At 37.0% G+C, this 15,523-nt stretch overlaps 2 long non-coding RNA genes and 1 pseudogene across 3 annotated transcripts; 1 reads left to right on the top strand and 2 right to left on the bottom strand.

The window, feature by feature from the left end:
• Nucleotides 1–95: 95 nt before the first annotated feature.
• Nucleotides 96–15,037, bottom strand: si:ch211-196j1.2p (si:ch211-196j1.2, pseudogene; annotated as a pseudogene). The gene is made up of 14 exons (XR_012385592.1): nt 14,993–15,037; nt 14,845–14,910; nt 14,708–14,765; nt 14,484–14,562; nt 14,002–14,090; nt 12,107–12,258; nt 4,717–4,875; nt 4,481–4,573; nt 4,276–4,335; nt 3,499–3,528; nt 3,231–3,321; nt 3,103–3,141; nt 374–457; nt 96–273 (listed from the first exon to the last, which is right to left on the bottom strand). The product of XR_012385592.1 is annotated as a si:ch211-196j1.2, pseudogene (transcript).
• LOC141376185 (uncharacterized) lies at nt 6,955–8,694 on the bottom strand. Its single transcript, XR_012385593.1, has 2 exons — nt 8,648–8,694; nt 6,955–7,757 (listed from the first exon to the last, which is right to left on the bottom strand). It is a non-coding gene; the product is annotated as an uncharacterized lncRNA (long non-coding RNA).
• Nucleotides 8,715–10,476, top strand: LOC141376186 (uncharacterized). Its single transcript, XR_012385594.1, has 2 exons — nt 8,715–8,966; nt 9,674–10,476. It is a non-coding gene; the product is annotated as an uncharacterized lncRNA (long non-coding RNA).
• Nucleotides 15,038–15,523: the final 486 nt, after the last annotated feature.

The raw sequence follows: 15,523 nt of genomic DNA, 5'->3' as shown, positions 1-15,523 counted from the left end.
GCTGATTGAAGAAAACTGCCAGCTTATGACCTTTGAAAGCTGATCCCATTTCACCGGTGGCGGATTCAAGAAGAACGTCAGATTCTGAGACGGAGAGCGAGATCAAGAGCGTGAGTCAGAATAAGGACGTTAGCGGAGGAGGAAAATGTTGATGATGGTAAATGGCCGTACATGTGGTTCACTGCTGAGCATGTTGTACCATAAGATGGAGCACCAGGCATAAGAAATACTCCTGAGTAAAGGTGTCATAATCGACACAGGAAGACTTGTGATCTGTTTGAACATATGATGTGATGTTGCATTTACAAGGGTTTCATGTTGTCTCAGTAACTCAAATGAATCAAAGTTCTTGTTGTTGTGCAAATCACTTTACCGATAAGTCAATGCACAGGTCAGGCAGAATCAGCTGTGTGTCAAAGCAGATTAAGTGCAGCTCTTCATAAAAAAGGAAAGGTGGCTGGAGAAAACAAAGTCACTTTAACGATAATTTCAACCAGGCTCATTGGAAATATACATTTTTCAGAACCAACAAGGGCGGCTCAGTGATTAGCACCGTCGCCTCACAGCAAGAAGGTCGCTAGTTTGACTCCCGGCTGGACCAGTTGGCATTTCTGTGTAGAGTTTGCATGTTCTCCCTGAGTTTGCTTGGGTTTCCTCTGGGTGCTCCGGTTTTCCCCACAGTCCAAAGACATGCGTTATAAATGAACTGGATGAACTAAATTGGTGTGTGTGTGAATGTGAGAGTGCGGGTGTTTCTCAGGGCTGGGATGTGGCTAGAATAGTTTGGCGGTTCATTTCGCTGTGGTGACCCCTAAATAAATAAGGGACAGAAGGAAAATAATGAATGAATGAGAACCAACAAACATGTACTCTGCACCACATCTTGCAGTTTTTGTTTTCACAAATCCACTAGAGGGCGCCGTGTATGTGCAATTAATTATGTGCACATGCAAACAGCTCTTTTGCCTTTATTCAAGAATGAGTCACTTATATGTTTTAATATAATTTATTCGTAACAAACTTAGGCTATAGGCCACTCAGAAGTTGAAACAATTAAATAAAATAAGTCCTTTGTAACATCGTAACATCTCAGCACTCTAAATAGGCCTATGTTGGGCAACACTCTAATGAAAATAAGTCTTTCTTAACAAATTTAATTAAAATAAATTCTAAATTATGACGGCTATTTGGCAATAACAAAATTAAGATAAAGACTCTGTGGGATTTTTTTCGCCACTTCTCTTCACAATCTGGCCTTAAGGCAACAGTGAAGCTGAATATTAAAAGAATACCCTAATGTCAACATTAGCCTGTATACCCTGTCTACATTATGATTGAATGGTTTAATTAATATTCATTTATAATTTAAAAACCCTTTACTCACCAAGGTCAGGCTACTTTTTTTTTTGTAGGAACATTATTGAATCCACTGTAAATGGCTTTAGCACAGTCCTGCGCTCAGGATAGTGCGTCCAGCAACACAGAACACCCTTTCACTGCTGCTGCTACAGGCCGATAGGCAAAGTTCTGATCTGGTTAATTTTGCAAGTTTTAGGTAGGATTGTTTGTTCATCTTCTACCAGCCAAGAACATCCATTTAATTTTCCATGACAGCGGTTTCAGTGTAGCGAGTGACCTTGTCATCTTCCCTGTCAGCTTGCTATACAAACACTGCTGTTTAGCGCTCTACTGTAATACGCAGTGTATGAGTGACCGCCGAAATACATTGGCGGCTAGAATGACCGTTCTTTTTGGACTGGAGGCTGGCCTGACCGCAGTTAAAATTCGCTCTTTTTAACTTTTCTGTCATCATTAGTTTTTCCTTTGAAGGGATGGATTTTGGATTTGATTACTTTCTCGGACTAATCGAAATGCATCACATGACTGTTCATTTACTGCGCAAGCCAAGCCCGACTGACCCCGTCTAAAATGGTAGAAATTAAACCTGAACCCACCCGAACCCATTGGGTCCCATCGGGTTCGAGCAAAGATTTTCAGCTATATGTGTAATGTATCTCAAATACATTACTTGGGCATGTTTTGTCATCCATGCCATTTTTCGTAACATTCTGGAAATTTCAACGTTCTTCTCCCACGTGTCTGTGAGAGAAGCTGGTCGGGTTCATTCATTCATTAATTTTCTTGTCGGTTTAATCCCTTTATTAATCTGGGGCCGCCACAGCAGAATGAACCGCCAACTTATCCAGCAAGTTTTTATGCAGTGGATGCCCTTCCAGCCGCAACCCATCTCTGGGAAACATCCACACAACTCATACACTACGGACAATTTAGCCTACCCAATTCACCTGTACAGCATGTCTTTGGACTGTGGGGGAAACCGGAGCACCCGAAGGAGACCCACGCAAACGCACGGAGAACATGCAAACTCCACACAGAAACGCCAACTGAGCCAAGGCTCGAACCAGCGACCTTCTTGCTGTGAGGCAACAGCACTACCTACTGCGCCACTGCTTCGCCCGCTAATCGGGCTGTGTTATATATATTAGCTTGATATTGACATTCCCTAAACCCAACCAATAGTGTTTTCAAAAGCAAACTGCAATAAAAAAGTCATCTGAGGCCACGTGCTTCTACTGCAATCTCCCACTGCTTTTACTGCCCGCTTTATTCGAACTCTTGGTCCATGACTGGTGCCATTCATGGTGAGCTGCTGAGCATACCAGTCAGGGCAAAAAAAAAGCTGCCCATACAGAGGTAAGAAGTCAGTGTTACCACCTCATAGCGTTCGTTTAACAAATAAAATTCAGCCGTATGTACCAGTTAGCACACATTTGTCAGTTCTCAAAAGTGTAACCATGGGCACATTTTCAAAATGAGCCTGGACCCGAAAAAGGATTTTTGCTGCTAGTTCAAACTACTTATTTAAAATGAGTTGAATCAGCACATTTCTTGAGGACTTTTTGGGACAGCTTAACTGTTTTATGTTCAATCCACCTAAATTTGTAAAAACAATTAAGTTGACTTAATTGATTTGTGTTGGGACAACATGAAGGAATTGTAAGGAACCCTGCATTTTTTTACAGTGTGTATTGACTGATTTGCTCATTAATTTGGAAAAGTTCTATATATTGTTTGTCCTACCCGATTTGTTGTGTTGACATGTCTCCTCTCCTTTAAATTCTGAGTTAAATAAATAATGACAATAATTAACTGTGACGTTTATTACAAAATGATCGTAAATTTACTGCCTTGAGTGTTGATTATCATACCATATGAGGAAAAGAAGCTGCGAGGCATCCACTAGATTCATCCAAGGTCATGCATTTACGATTAGTCCCTAATATAAAGAATTGTCTAAATCTAAAACATGAGAAAATCATTATTGGTTATAAAAAGAAATTACTTAAATGCAAAACACAATTGAGCACAGTATTAGCTGAATACCAAAAAACATACTGTTGCTTTTCTTTCATATATTGTATTATATATTAATACAGTAATATATAAACTGTGTTGTTTGTGTAATTTACCACATACCCTTTCACTATATCCATCTCAGAAAAACCTCTAAAAGATAAAAATGTAAATACACAAAAATGGGTTGAAAAACACAACAATGACTAGATAGATAGATAGATAGATAGATAGATAGATAGATAGATAGATAGATAGATAGATAGATAGATAGATAGATAGATAGATAGATAGATAGATAGATAGATAGATAGTTAGATAGATAGATAGATAGATAGATAGATAGATAGACGGACGGACGGACGGATGGATGGATGGATGAAGGGATAGATAGATAGATAGATAGATAGATAGATAGATAGATAGATAGATAGATAGATAGATAGATAGATAGATAGATAGATAGATAGATAGATAGATAGATAGATAGATAGATAGACAGACGGACGGACGGACGGACGGATGGATGGATGAAGGGATAGATAGATAGATAGATAGATAGATAGATAGATAGATAGATAGATAGATAGATAGATAGATAGATAGATAGATAGATAGATAGATAGATAGATAGATAGATAGATAGATAGATGGATGGATGGATGGATGGAAGGATGGATGGTTGGATGGATGGATGGATGGACGGGTGGGTGGGTGGGTGGATGGATGGATGGACGGGTGGGTGGGTGGACGGACGGACATACGGACGGACGGACAGAGACAGACAGACACATAGATAGATAGATAGATAGATAGATAGATAGATAGATAGATAGATAGATAGATAGATAGATAGATAGATAGATAGATAGATAGATAGATAGATAGATAGATAGATACTTGTCAACAGAAACGTTTGCTTTGGGTTGATAGTTAAGTTCTGGGAGTTTGACTAGCAATCTGCAAAATAATATAAAACAGAAAAACAATATAATAGTCATATTAGACTGGTTATTGACTTTAAAATCAGCATCACTGAAATTTAAAGCTTTTCTCAGAACCATCAATTAAAAGCATTAATGATGGTGACATGAAAGAAACCCACCTGATCTTGACGGTGAACTGAACTCCTGTTTTAATTAGCAAGGGTCTCTGAGGATACATTGGCATACAGGGCTGCCTCTCCACCACAAGAGAACTGAAAGACATGCAAAGATCACAACTGTTGACCTGTTCAACACTAAAAGCTTACACACAGCCATAATATATAATCAAATTTCTCTTTGTTTTCCTCTTTTACTACATATAAAGTCATCTGCAGACTGAGCTGTGGTGTCTCACTTTAATATGAGATTTTTGAAGAGTGAAATGGCCTGTTCATCCAGCTGGCCCCATCCTAGATTTAGTGAGTCGTTGCTGTAGGTGAATTTCTGGACCAGTTCCTGAACTTTCTTCAGCTGCTGACGGATCTGCAGGAGACACTCTGAGACCACCGTGAACCTGGAGAACAAGTCACGTTTCAGAGAATGGAGGTAGAGTGGAGACTGTGTAGTTAAATTATTCCCTATAGTCTGTACCACTTGCTATATCACCATAGACATTCTCACTGCTAGAGTGGGAACATCTGTGATATAAGGTACCAATAGGACCAATTGGTTAACCTAAATGTAGGATAGACAATTTCAGAAAGGCTAGCAGTTGCTAAAGCTAAAGTTCCTGACTGGTCAGGTTAATCACTGTCTAAAGGTTTAAAACCACTTGAGGGGGAGTAATTTTTCATTTTGGGGTCAACTAATTTAGTGAATGTGTTTGGTATGAGGAAGATATACTGAAAGGAAGATATTCTGATGAATGCTGGAAGCCTTTAAAATTCATAGTAGCCTATTTTTTTCCATACTATGAATGGCAATGGCAGCTTTTCACCAACATTCTTCAGAATATTTTTTTTTTGTGTTCATTGAACGAAAGAAAGAAAGAAAGAAAGAAAGAAAGAAAGAAAGAAAGAAAGAAAGAAAGAAAGAAGAACTAAGTCCTTAAGGTAACGCTTTCTTTTACAACCCGCAAAGTACCGCGTAAGTACAGTGAAATTACAGTGTACTTTTCTGTACGTACTGTGTAAGTATAATGAACGTATGTGTAGGTATGAGGGAACAAACCGTAATGCTTGGGTAAAAAGGGGGTAACAACCAGATGTTCATCACGAAAATTACCGCGTAAGTACAGTGAAATAACGGTGTACTTTTCTGTACCTATAGTGCAAGTATAAATAACGTTTACGTAAGTATAAGGGAACAAACTGTAATGCTCAGGTAATAAGGGGGTAACAACCAGATATTCAGCATGAAAGGTACCGCTTAAGTACAGTGAAATAACGGTGCACTTTTCTTTAAATTGCAAAAGAACAAACCATAATGTTTGCGTAAAAGGGGAGTAACAATAAGATATCCATCACGCAAAGAAATATATTAAGTTTACGATGTACATTTCTTCAAGTATTGTATACATATAAAGAATTATGCAAGGATGGTGACAACCTATTGCTATCTGCAAATGTACTGTATATGCACCTGCGTGAGTACATTAGTACTCTTATTCAGTGCTTGGGTTTTATATGGGGTGTTTAATGAATAAAAGGTTTACAACCTGTGAAATTATGAACCCTTATTGTATACTGTATGTATTTTAAATCTGCAATTCAATATAAAATATATTTCCATACACAACTTACCTTATGTTTACTCGTCGATCTCACCAAAGCCATCAATGTCTCCATAACTCACTATCAACAAATAACTTTGCATGACATAGGCCTACCGTCAGGGTTCAATGCAGATTAAAACAGGCTCGCATCTTTACTGCTGTTACACAGGGGGGCTAACTGTTGCATTTCAGTAAATGTATAGCTGATGCTTTATAGAAAAATCTAGTAATTTGGTCTTCAATCAATAAAAACTGCTGCTGTAGTTTACTCTGTTCTTAGTGTTCAAGTATACACTAGTATGTTAAAGTTCAGCTTCTTCCCTCTTTGTTCCCTGTAGTTAAAGGGTAAATACAGTATTTGTTCCCTCCTTGTTACCTGTACTTACAGGGTAAATACCACATTTGAGGGTTGTAAATTAAAGTGAAGCTTTGTTCCTCTCTTGTTACCTCCTTGTTACCTGTACTTACAGGGTGAATACCACATTTGAGGGTTGTAAATTAAAGTGAAGCTTTGTTCCTCTCTTGTTACCTCCTTGTTACCTGTACTTACAGGGTAAATACCACATTTGAGGGTTGTAAATTAAAGTGAAGCTTTGTTCCTCTCTTGTTACCTCCTTGTTACCTGTACTTACAGGGTAAATACCACATTTGAGGGTTGTAAATTAAAGTGAAGCTTTGTTCCTCTCTTGTTACCTCCTTGTTACCTGTACTTACAGGGTAAATACCACATTTGAGGGTTGTAAATTAAAGTGAAGCTTTGTTCCTCTCTTGTTACCTGTAGTTAAAGGGTAAATACAACATTTGTTCCCCCCTTGTTCCCTTTAGTTTACAATGTAAAATCTTGAAGGCAGAGAAATAAATATACAAACACACAATATATTTCTTCTTTACTTTGTAACCTTTATTTTAATAAATAAGCATTTTAAAAGACTTCATATTAATCAAACATTGTCTTGTCTATCATTGCCTATACTCATTCATTTTCTCTTCGGCTTTGTCCTTTTGTTAATCTGGGGTCGCCACAGTGGAATAAACCACCATCTTATCCAGCATATGTTTTACGCAGTGGATGCCCTTCCAGCTGCAACCCATCTCTGGGAAACATCCATACACACCCACTCACACACATTCACTACGGACAATTTAGCCTACCCAATTCACCTGTACCGCATGTCTTTGGACTGTGAGGGAAACCGGAGCACCCGGAGGAAACCCACGCGAACGCAGGGAGAACTCCATGCAGAAACCTTCTTGATGTGAGGAAACAGCACTACCTACTGTGCCACCGTGTTGCCACCCAGCTGCAACCCATCACTGGGAAACATCCATACACACTCATTCACACACATACACTACGGACAATTTTACCTTACCCAATGTCACCACATATTTTTGGACTTGTGGGAGCACCCGGAGGAAACCCACGCTAACATGGGGAGAACATGCAAACTCCACACAGAAATGCCAACTGACCCAGCCGAGGCTCGAACCAGCGACCTTCTTGCTGTGAGGCGATTGTGCTACCCACTGCGCCTGCCTATACTCAAACAGCAAAATAACACATTATTTCCTTCCCCCTTTTTTTCTGGCATCTCTTGCTTGGCTTCCTCTTCTGCTCTTCTCAGCTTCCACTGAGGACTCTGATGGTGAGTGGCTGATGAAATCCCATGGGTCTTGCTGCTCTGCATTTATATAAAATATATAAACAGACAGAAAGGCTTTTAGTAAGCTATAGACATGTTTATTTTCCTGTTTAATGTGTGTGTAGTGGTTGTCCAACAATTTCACACACTAAACATTTACAGATACCATACAGACACTATACATTACAATCAAACAAAAGTACTATCATCAGATCATATAGGAGATTGTGATCATTTATAGTGATAATAATTAAAGCGCAGAGGGGAAAAGGCTTAAATATATGTGCAGGCAGTATAGACTTTGAAGTAAAGATTATTTGCAGTTCAGTGTACATATTTAAATTCTTTGTCACTCATTAAATGGTAAGTAAATGTAACGTTTGGGTTAACTACCCCTAAGGTTAGTTTTTGATTAAAGTACATGACTTAACCCATCATTAGTCCTAAATAAAGTGAAAGATAACATAATATGGTTGATGTACTGTTATGGACCCTTTTTACATTTCAGCACAGTGAATGGGAAAGTACAACACATTTTTTTACAATCTTCTTTGCTCAAATAAAATGAAAACTTTACGATGGTGTTGTCTCGACAATTAGAAAAATAAAAAAATAGTGTGAAACTGATAACGCCAGCAAGAAGAGAGAATAACTTCTAATTTACTCATGACTATAGACACTGTTTGAAACACCTCGCACATGTAATCATATTATATAATGCATACGTAAATACAAATAAATGTTATTTTATAAAAAAAAATCATATAAAAAACTCAAGGATTTTAGATCCTGATGATCGTTAAACGCGTCATAACAGTGTTGTAAAAAGGTTGTAATTGTTAAAAATAGGTACAAACATCAGATATAAACAAAAACCTAAACAAACACTTCTATGTGCATAACGTCATAAAAATACTTGTTTTATTTACCTCGCGCTGCCGTCCTTGTACTGCCGTGAACAGGAAATTCTGGGAATGGAGGACGGAGAGTTGAGTCGATTCGTCTTCAACAAACCGATCAGTGTGACATCAAAACATCGCGAGAACAACAGACAGCTCCGTGTGCATTTGAATCCATCTCGCGATATTGTATCACTTCAGGTACGCGCCTACTGATTCGTTGATTCAAACGAGTTGTGAATCAAGAAGCCTCTAAAGATCCGAATCAAACTGCAGCAGCACGCCACGAGGTTTTGCTCAGACTTTTGGGACGTTTGGAATTGCTCCGTCTTGTCACCATGTAACACATGTGAGTAAATCGTTGTCAGTAAATAAGGCTATTGTTACGATTAGAAATTGTGCATTAACCAGATTATATTTATTTTGTTTCATTTGTTTTTAGCGTAACAATAACGTTAGTTCATGGCCGAATCTAAACGGCCAGCAGCGAATATTTACCAATGTTTACTGTCGTTTACTTTGCACATCTTAGAAATGTTGCCAAAGTTCCTATGGATTTAGTTTCTTCATGTCATTCCAGAAAGACTGGATGATGAGCAGGTCAGATCTCTGTGGCTGTTGTCATACTGACTGTGCAGACGATTTTCTCCCTTTATACGTTAATTACAGCAAAGTTTATGACAAAATTAATGTTTGGAAATGTAAATTGATATTTTCTGTAGCATGCCAGTTTGATATATCAATACCCCCCCCCCCCCCCCCCACCCACCCAATTACTAGTAACGTTTGCCTAGGACTTTAGCACAGTAGCCTACTATTTAAGCCTTTTCCCCTCTGCGCTTTAATTATTATCACTATAAATGATCACAATCTCCCATATGATCTGATGATAGTACTTTTGTTTGATAGTAATGTATAGTGTCTGTATGGTATCTGTAAATGTTTAGTGTGTGAAATTGTTGGACAACCACTACACACACATTAAACAGGAAAATAAACATGTCTATAGCTTACTAAAAGCCTTTCTGTCTGTTTATATATTTTATATAAATGCAGAGCAGCAAGACCCATGGGATTTCATCAGCCACTCACCATCAGAGTCCTCAGTGGAAGCTGAGAAGAGCAGAAGAGGAAGCCAAGCAAGAGATGCCAGAAAAAAAGGGGGAAGGAAATAATGTGTTATTTTGCTGTTTGAGTATAGGCAGGCGCAGTGGGTAGCACAATCGCCTCACAGCAAGAAGGTCGCTGGTTCGAGCCTCGGCTGGGTCAGTTGGCATTTCTGTGTGGAGTTTGCATGTTCTCCCCATGTTAGCGTGGGTTTCCTCCGGGTGCTCCCACAAGTCCAAAAATATGTGGTGACATTGGGTAAGGTAAAATTGTCCGTAGTGTATGTGTGTGAATGAGTGTGTATGGATGTTTCCCAGTGATGGGTTGCAGCTGGGTGGCAACACGGTGGCACAGTAGGTAGTGCTGTTTCCTCACATCAAGAAGGTTTCTGCATGGAGTTCTCCCTGCGTTCGCGTGGGTTTCCTCCGGGTGCTCCGGTTTCCCTCACAGTCCAAAGACATGCGGTACAGGTGAATTGGGTAGACTAAATTGTCCGTAGTGAATGTGTGTGAGTGGGTGTGTATGGATGTTTCCCAGAGATGGGTTGCAGCTGGAAGGGCATCCACTGCGTAAAACATATGCTGGATAAGATGGTGGTTTATTCCACTGTGGCGACCCCAGATTAACAAAAGGACAAAGCCGAAGAGAAAATGAATGAGTATAGGCAATGATAGACAAGACAATGTTTGATTAATATGAAGTCTTTTAAAATGCTTATTTATTAAAATAAAGGTTACAAAGTAAAGAAGAAATATATTGTGTGTTTGTATATTTATTTCTCTGCCTTCAAGATTTTACATTGTAAACTAAAGGGAACAAGGGGGGAACAAATGTTGTATTTACCCTTTAACTACAGGTAACAAGAGAGGAACAAAGCTTCACTTTAATTTACAACCCTCAAATGTGGTATTTACCCTGTAAGTACAGGTAACAAGGAGGTAACAAGAGAGGAACAAAGCTTCACTTTAATTTACAACCCTCAAATGTGGTATTTACCCTGTAAGTACAGGTAACAAGGAGGTAACAAGAGAGGAACAAAGCTTCACTTTAATTTACAACCCTCAAATGTGGTATTTACCCTGTAAGTACAGGTAACAAGAGAGGAACAAAGCTTCACTTTAATTTACAACCCTCAAATGTGGTATTTACCCTGTAAGTACAGGTAACAAGGAGGTAACAAGAGAGGAACAAAGCTTCACTTTAATTTACAACCCTCAAATGTGGTATTTACCCTGTAAGTACAGGTAACAAGGAGGGAACAAATACTGTATTTACCCTTTAACTACAGGGAACAAAGAGGGAAGAAGCTGAACTTTAACATACTAGTGTATACTTGAACACTAAGAACAGAGTAAACTACAGCAGCAGTTTTTATTGATTGAAGACCAAATTACTAGATTTTTCTATAAAGCATCAGCTATACATTTACTGAAATGCAACAGTTAGCCCCCCTGTGTAACAGCAGTAAAGATGCGAGCCTGTTTTAATCTGCATTGAACCCTGACGGTAGGCCTATGTCATGCAAAGTTATTTGTTGATAGTGAGTTATGGAGACATTGATGGCTTTGGTGAGATCGACGAGTAAACATAAGGTAAGTTGTGTATGGAAATATATTTTATATTGAATTGCAGATTTAAAATACATACAGTATACAATAAGGGTTCATAATTTCACAGGTTGTAAACCTTTTATTCATTAAACACCCCATATAAAACCCAAGCACTGAATAAGAATACTAATGTACTCACGCAGGTGCATATACAGTACATTTGCAGATAGCAATAGGTTGTCACCATCCTTGCATAATTCTTTATATGTATACAATACTTGAAGAAATGTACATCGTAAACTTAATATATTTCTTTGCGTGATGGATATCTTATTGTTACTCCCCTTTTACGCAAACATTATGGTTTGTTCTTTTGCAATTTAAAGAAAAGTGCACCGTTATTTCACTGTACTTAAGCGGTACCTTTCATGCTGAATATCTGGTTGTTACCCCCTTATTACCTGAGCATTACAGTTTGTTCCCTTATACTTACTTAAACGTTATTTATACTTGCACTATAGGTACAGAAAAGTACACCGTTATTTCACTGTACTTACGCGGTAATTTTCGTGATGAACATTGGTTGTTACCCCCTTTTTACCCAAGCATTACGGTTTGTTCCCTCATACCTACACATACGTTCATTATACTTACACAGTACGTACAGAAAAGTACACTGTAATTTCACTGTACTTACGCGGTACTTTGCGGGTTGTAAAAGAAAGCGTTACCGTCCTTAATGACAATAATGCTTTGATATTGAGAAGTTCCCTGGGCAGGACAGACACTAAAATGATCGTGTGCCAGATCTATGTAAGCAATATCCACTCACCAGTTCTGAAGCTGATCCAGACCAGTGTTATGTGGACCACCAATACAAGCCATCTGCTGTCTCTTCTTCTACTCGGGTAACTCCTCTGATATCAGTGTGATCTGAATCTGCTCTGCTAATGTCAGTGCATTAGCAATATCTTTCATTACCACCTGCAAACACAAAGAGGCTTTTCACATTAGAAATAGTTAACCTCAATTTTATGCAGGTAAACTGAAGCCTGCATCATCTTGATTCATGTTTCACACTGTTAACAATTATTCCTGGTGTTTCAAATTATACTTTCCTTATCCCTTTTTATAATAGACAGATGTGGAATTGTTGTTAAAAACAAAAGCATATGCTATTTTTTTATTATTACATCAAATTAAAGGCAATTATGATTAAATTGTATTTATAAAAAGTATATATATATATATATATATATATATATATATATATATATATATATATATATATATATATATATATATACATACACACACACACACACACACACTTTTTTAAAAATACATTTTAATTACAATTTTAATTATAATTGCCTTTAATTTAAGATACATCTTATTTTATCAAAACAGAAGTAAGCCAAGTTGCTGGTAATTGTTCTTGGTAACTTTGATAATTTATGAGATTTGACTGACTTAATATAATCAGTATCTATTTTTTTTAGAGTGATGTTTAACGAAGGGCTTATTTGTCCAAAATCCAATACAGTTAAATTTACAATATATATCATATTGTTATCATTTCTAACAAAATCTGTTAATTGACAGTAGGCTATTGATATTACAGGATTAACCATATGCTGAAAATATTAACCATGTGCTGCTTAAACCAGCCTAAGCTGGTTAGCTGGTTTTAGCTGGTACACCAGCCTGGTTTTAGAGGGGTTTTGGCCATTTCCAGGCTGGTTTCCAGCCATTTCCAGCCTGGTCTTAACTGGTCAGGCTGAAAAATGATCAGCTAAAACCAGCTTGACCAGCCTGGTTTAAGCTGGATGAAGATGGTTTTAGTTGCCTGATTATACTGGGTGTTTTACTCACACCACTCTCAAGAAAATCATTGGAAATGTAACAAAGCTCACAGTAACAGTTTAGTAATTCCTTGCTAATTTGCTAGCTAGATATTTTGCTGATAAACTATTTGTGATCATCACCCTTCAAAATTAGGATGTTGTGTTGTCTGGAGGACAAATATAATGTTGTTTTAATTTATGAATAAAGAGAGAATACTAGCCTACCCATAATAGGCGGTTTTTGAAACTAATATAATATAATATAATATAATATAATATAATATAATATAATATAATATAATATAATATAATATAATAATATAATATAATATAATATAAACAGTGGATAAAACAGTGGGCTAATTTGTATATATAGATGACACCAATGTCAAAGTAAGAAATTAAATATCCTAAGATACACCAATTTAATGACTTACAAATAAAGCTTTGATTTTTTTACTCTTAAAAATATAGTTAGTTAGTTAGTTAGTTAGTTAGTTAGTTAGTTAGTTGTAGCTTTAATGGAGCCCGTGTCCTGTTTATAGAGTAGGATAGCATTGCGCATGCTCGTATCACATTCCCACCTGACATCACGTTTTCCTGAATGAATTTGTCGGGACTTGAAGGTAATTGTTTAACGTCTTTACTTCATTCACATTTCCAGTCAAGCGCTAAAATGCTTTCGTTTCAGTGACCAGAGCACGAGGCACAACCAGTTGCTGTAAAATTATACATTATTTTCAACACAGAAGTAAGCTGTGTAAATGCTACCCTAAAATTGGGATGGGCTTAATCTTAACCACATTTCTAATAATATTCACGAAGACAAAATTGTAGGTAATAAAGACACGTGTGCAAGACAGTGCATTAACAGTCTTACCTCTCCTTTTATATTTAGTCCTCCTGTAAACATTTGTTCAGCTTCCTCAAGTTTCATCTCTTTTGGTGTCTGACATTTTGTTTCAGACTCTGTAGAAAATATAAAGAATTAGACAGAAACATTAGTCTTTCAATTAGTCAATTTCTTTATAAAAGTCAAAATAAAAGTTGTACAGTCTCGAAAGTTTTAATAAAGAAATTTGTTTTTATATATATATATATATATATATATATATATATATATATATATATATATATATATAACAGTGCTTGAAATTAACACCCGTCAACCCACCAAATAACAGCTACTGCTGTTTTTTACATTTACATTGCTGTTTTTACAGACCTTCATATTTACTTAAAATATTTTACAGATTGTGCAAAATTCTTGTGAACTTGGGTAAACCGTACATGATTGCACCATACATTGGCATTCATTATTTTTTTTTAGAGCAGAAGTACTACTTAATCTTTTCATTTTACCTCGACTCTCCACTGTCTTTCTTTTATTGTCATAATCATATTGCATGTCCTTTAAAACCTGAATGTCGTGTTCTGTTTGCTGAAGAAAAGAAAGGGCAGCTGCTGTGATCATATATTTAAACATGGTTCATTTGAAATGAAGAGTCTGTTGTTTGCTTCATGTTTTTAAAAAATAAATGAAGCTGACAGTAAATTGGCATCGTAGTTTTAACAACATGCTTTACCTGCATACTTTCTTCCAGCATGCCGACTTTGCGATCCAGCACTTGTTGTTCCATTATGCTGTGTTGAGTCAGTTTTACCGTAAACACAAGATCAGACATGCATTGAACTATTACTGTAAATGATAAAAATGACTTACTTGACAATGAAATGTCTTCTCCTTCAGGCTGTTGATCATATATAAAGGCAATATACCGAATTGTTCCTAATAAGAGAAGTATTTCTCAATTTATTGTGCAGCGTGCTATACAACATAATTAATATACACTTTAAGAGACGTTGGTTACCTGTAGGTTGCTTAGTTTTGCTTTGTAATGCTGTACCAGGAAGTTGTTTCAGAGTTTAAGTATATTGTTTGTGTCATGGTATTTTTAGAATAAAATGCTACCACACTGCTTCTGTCCGCTGAAAAGGACTTCAGAAATAATTGTAATGAAAAAATGTTTGCAGGCCTGTCCCCATAACTTACAAATGAGAAAATAAACATAGGGTAATTTCAAGATACTGAATGTAGTTTTGATTGATTACTCTGTTTAAATTATTCCCACGTATCTAAAACTATACACAGTAGTCTGTCCAGGCTGAAGGTCCCATCTCCAGTTAACTATAGACAAATAGAAAGTTAATCTCCTATCAAAGCAATGTTATTGTAAAGGGTGATAATTAAACCACATAAACAAAAATAACGGAAAATAGTCTGTTAATGTTAGGCATATTAATAATCTGTTTAAGGAATGGTTAAAGCTAAAACGGCAACTGCTGCTGCTTACAAAAAATCTCAAGCTCTTGAAAGCAGCAGGACTGTGGTTGTACAAGCA

This window comes from Danio rerio, chromosome 9 (genome assembly GCF_049306965.1).
Source record: "Danio rerio strain Tuebingen ecotype United States chromosome 9, GRCz12tu, whole genome shotgun sequence".
Lineage (NCBI taxonomy): Eukaryota > Metazoa > Chordata > Actinopteri > Cypriniformes > Danionidae > Danio > Danio rerio.
This window is presented reverse-complemented; position numbering and strand designations above follow the sequence as displayed.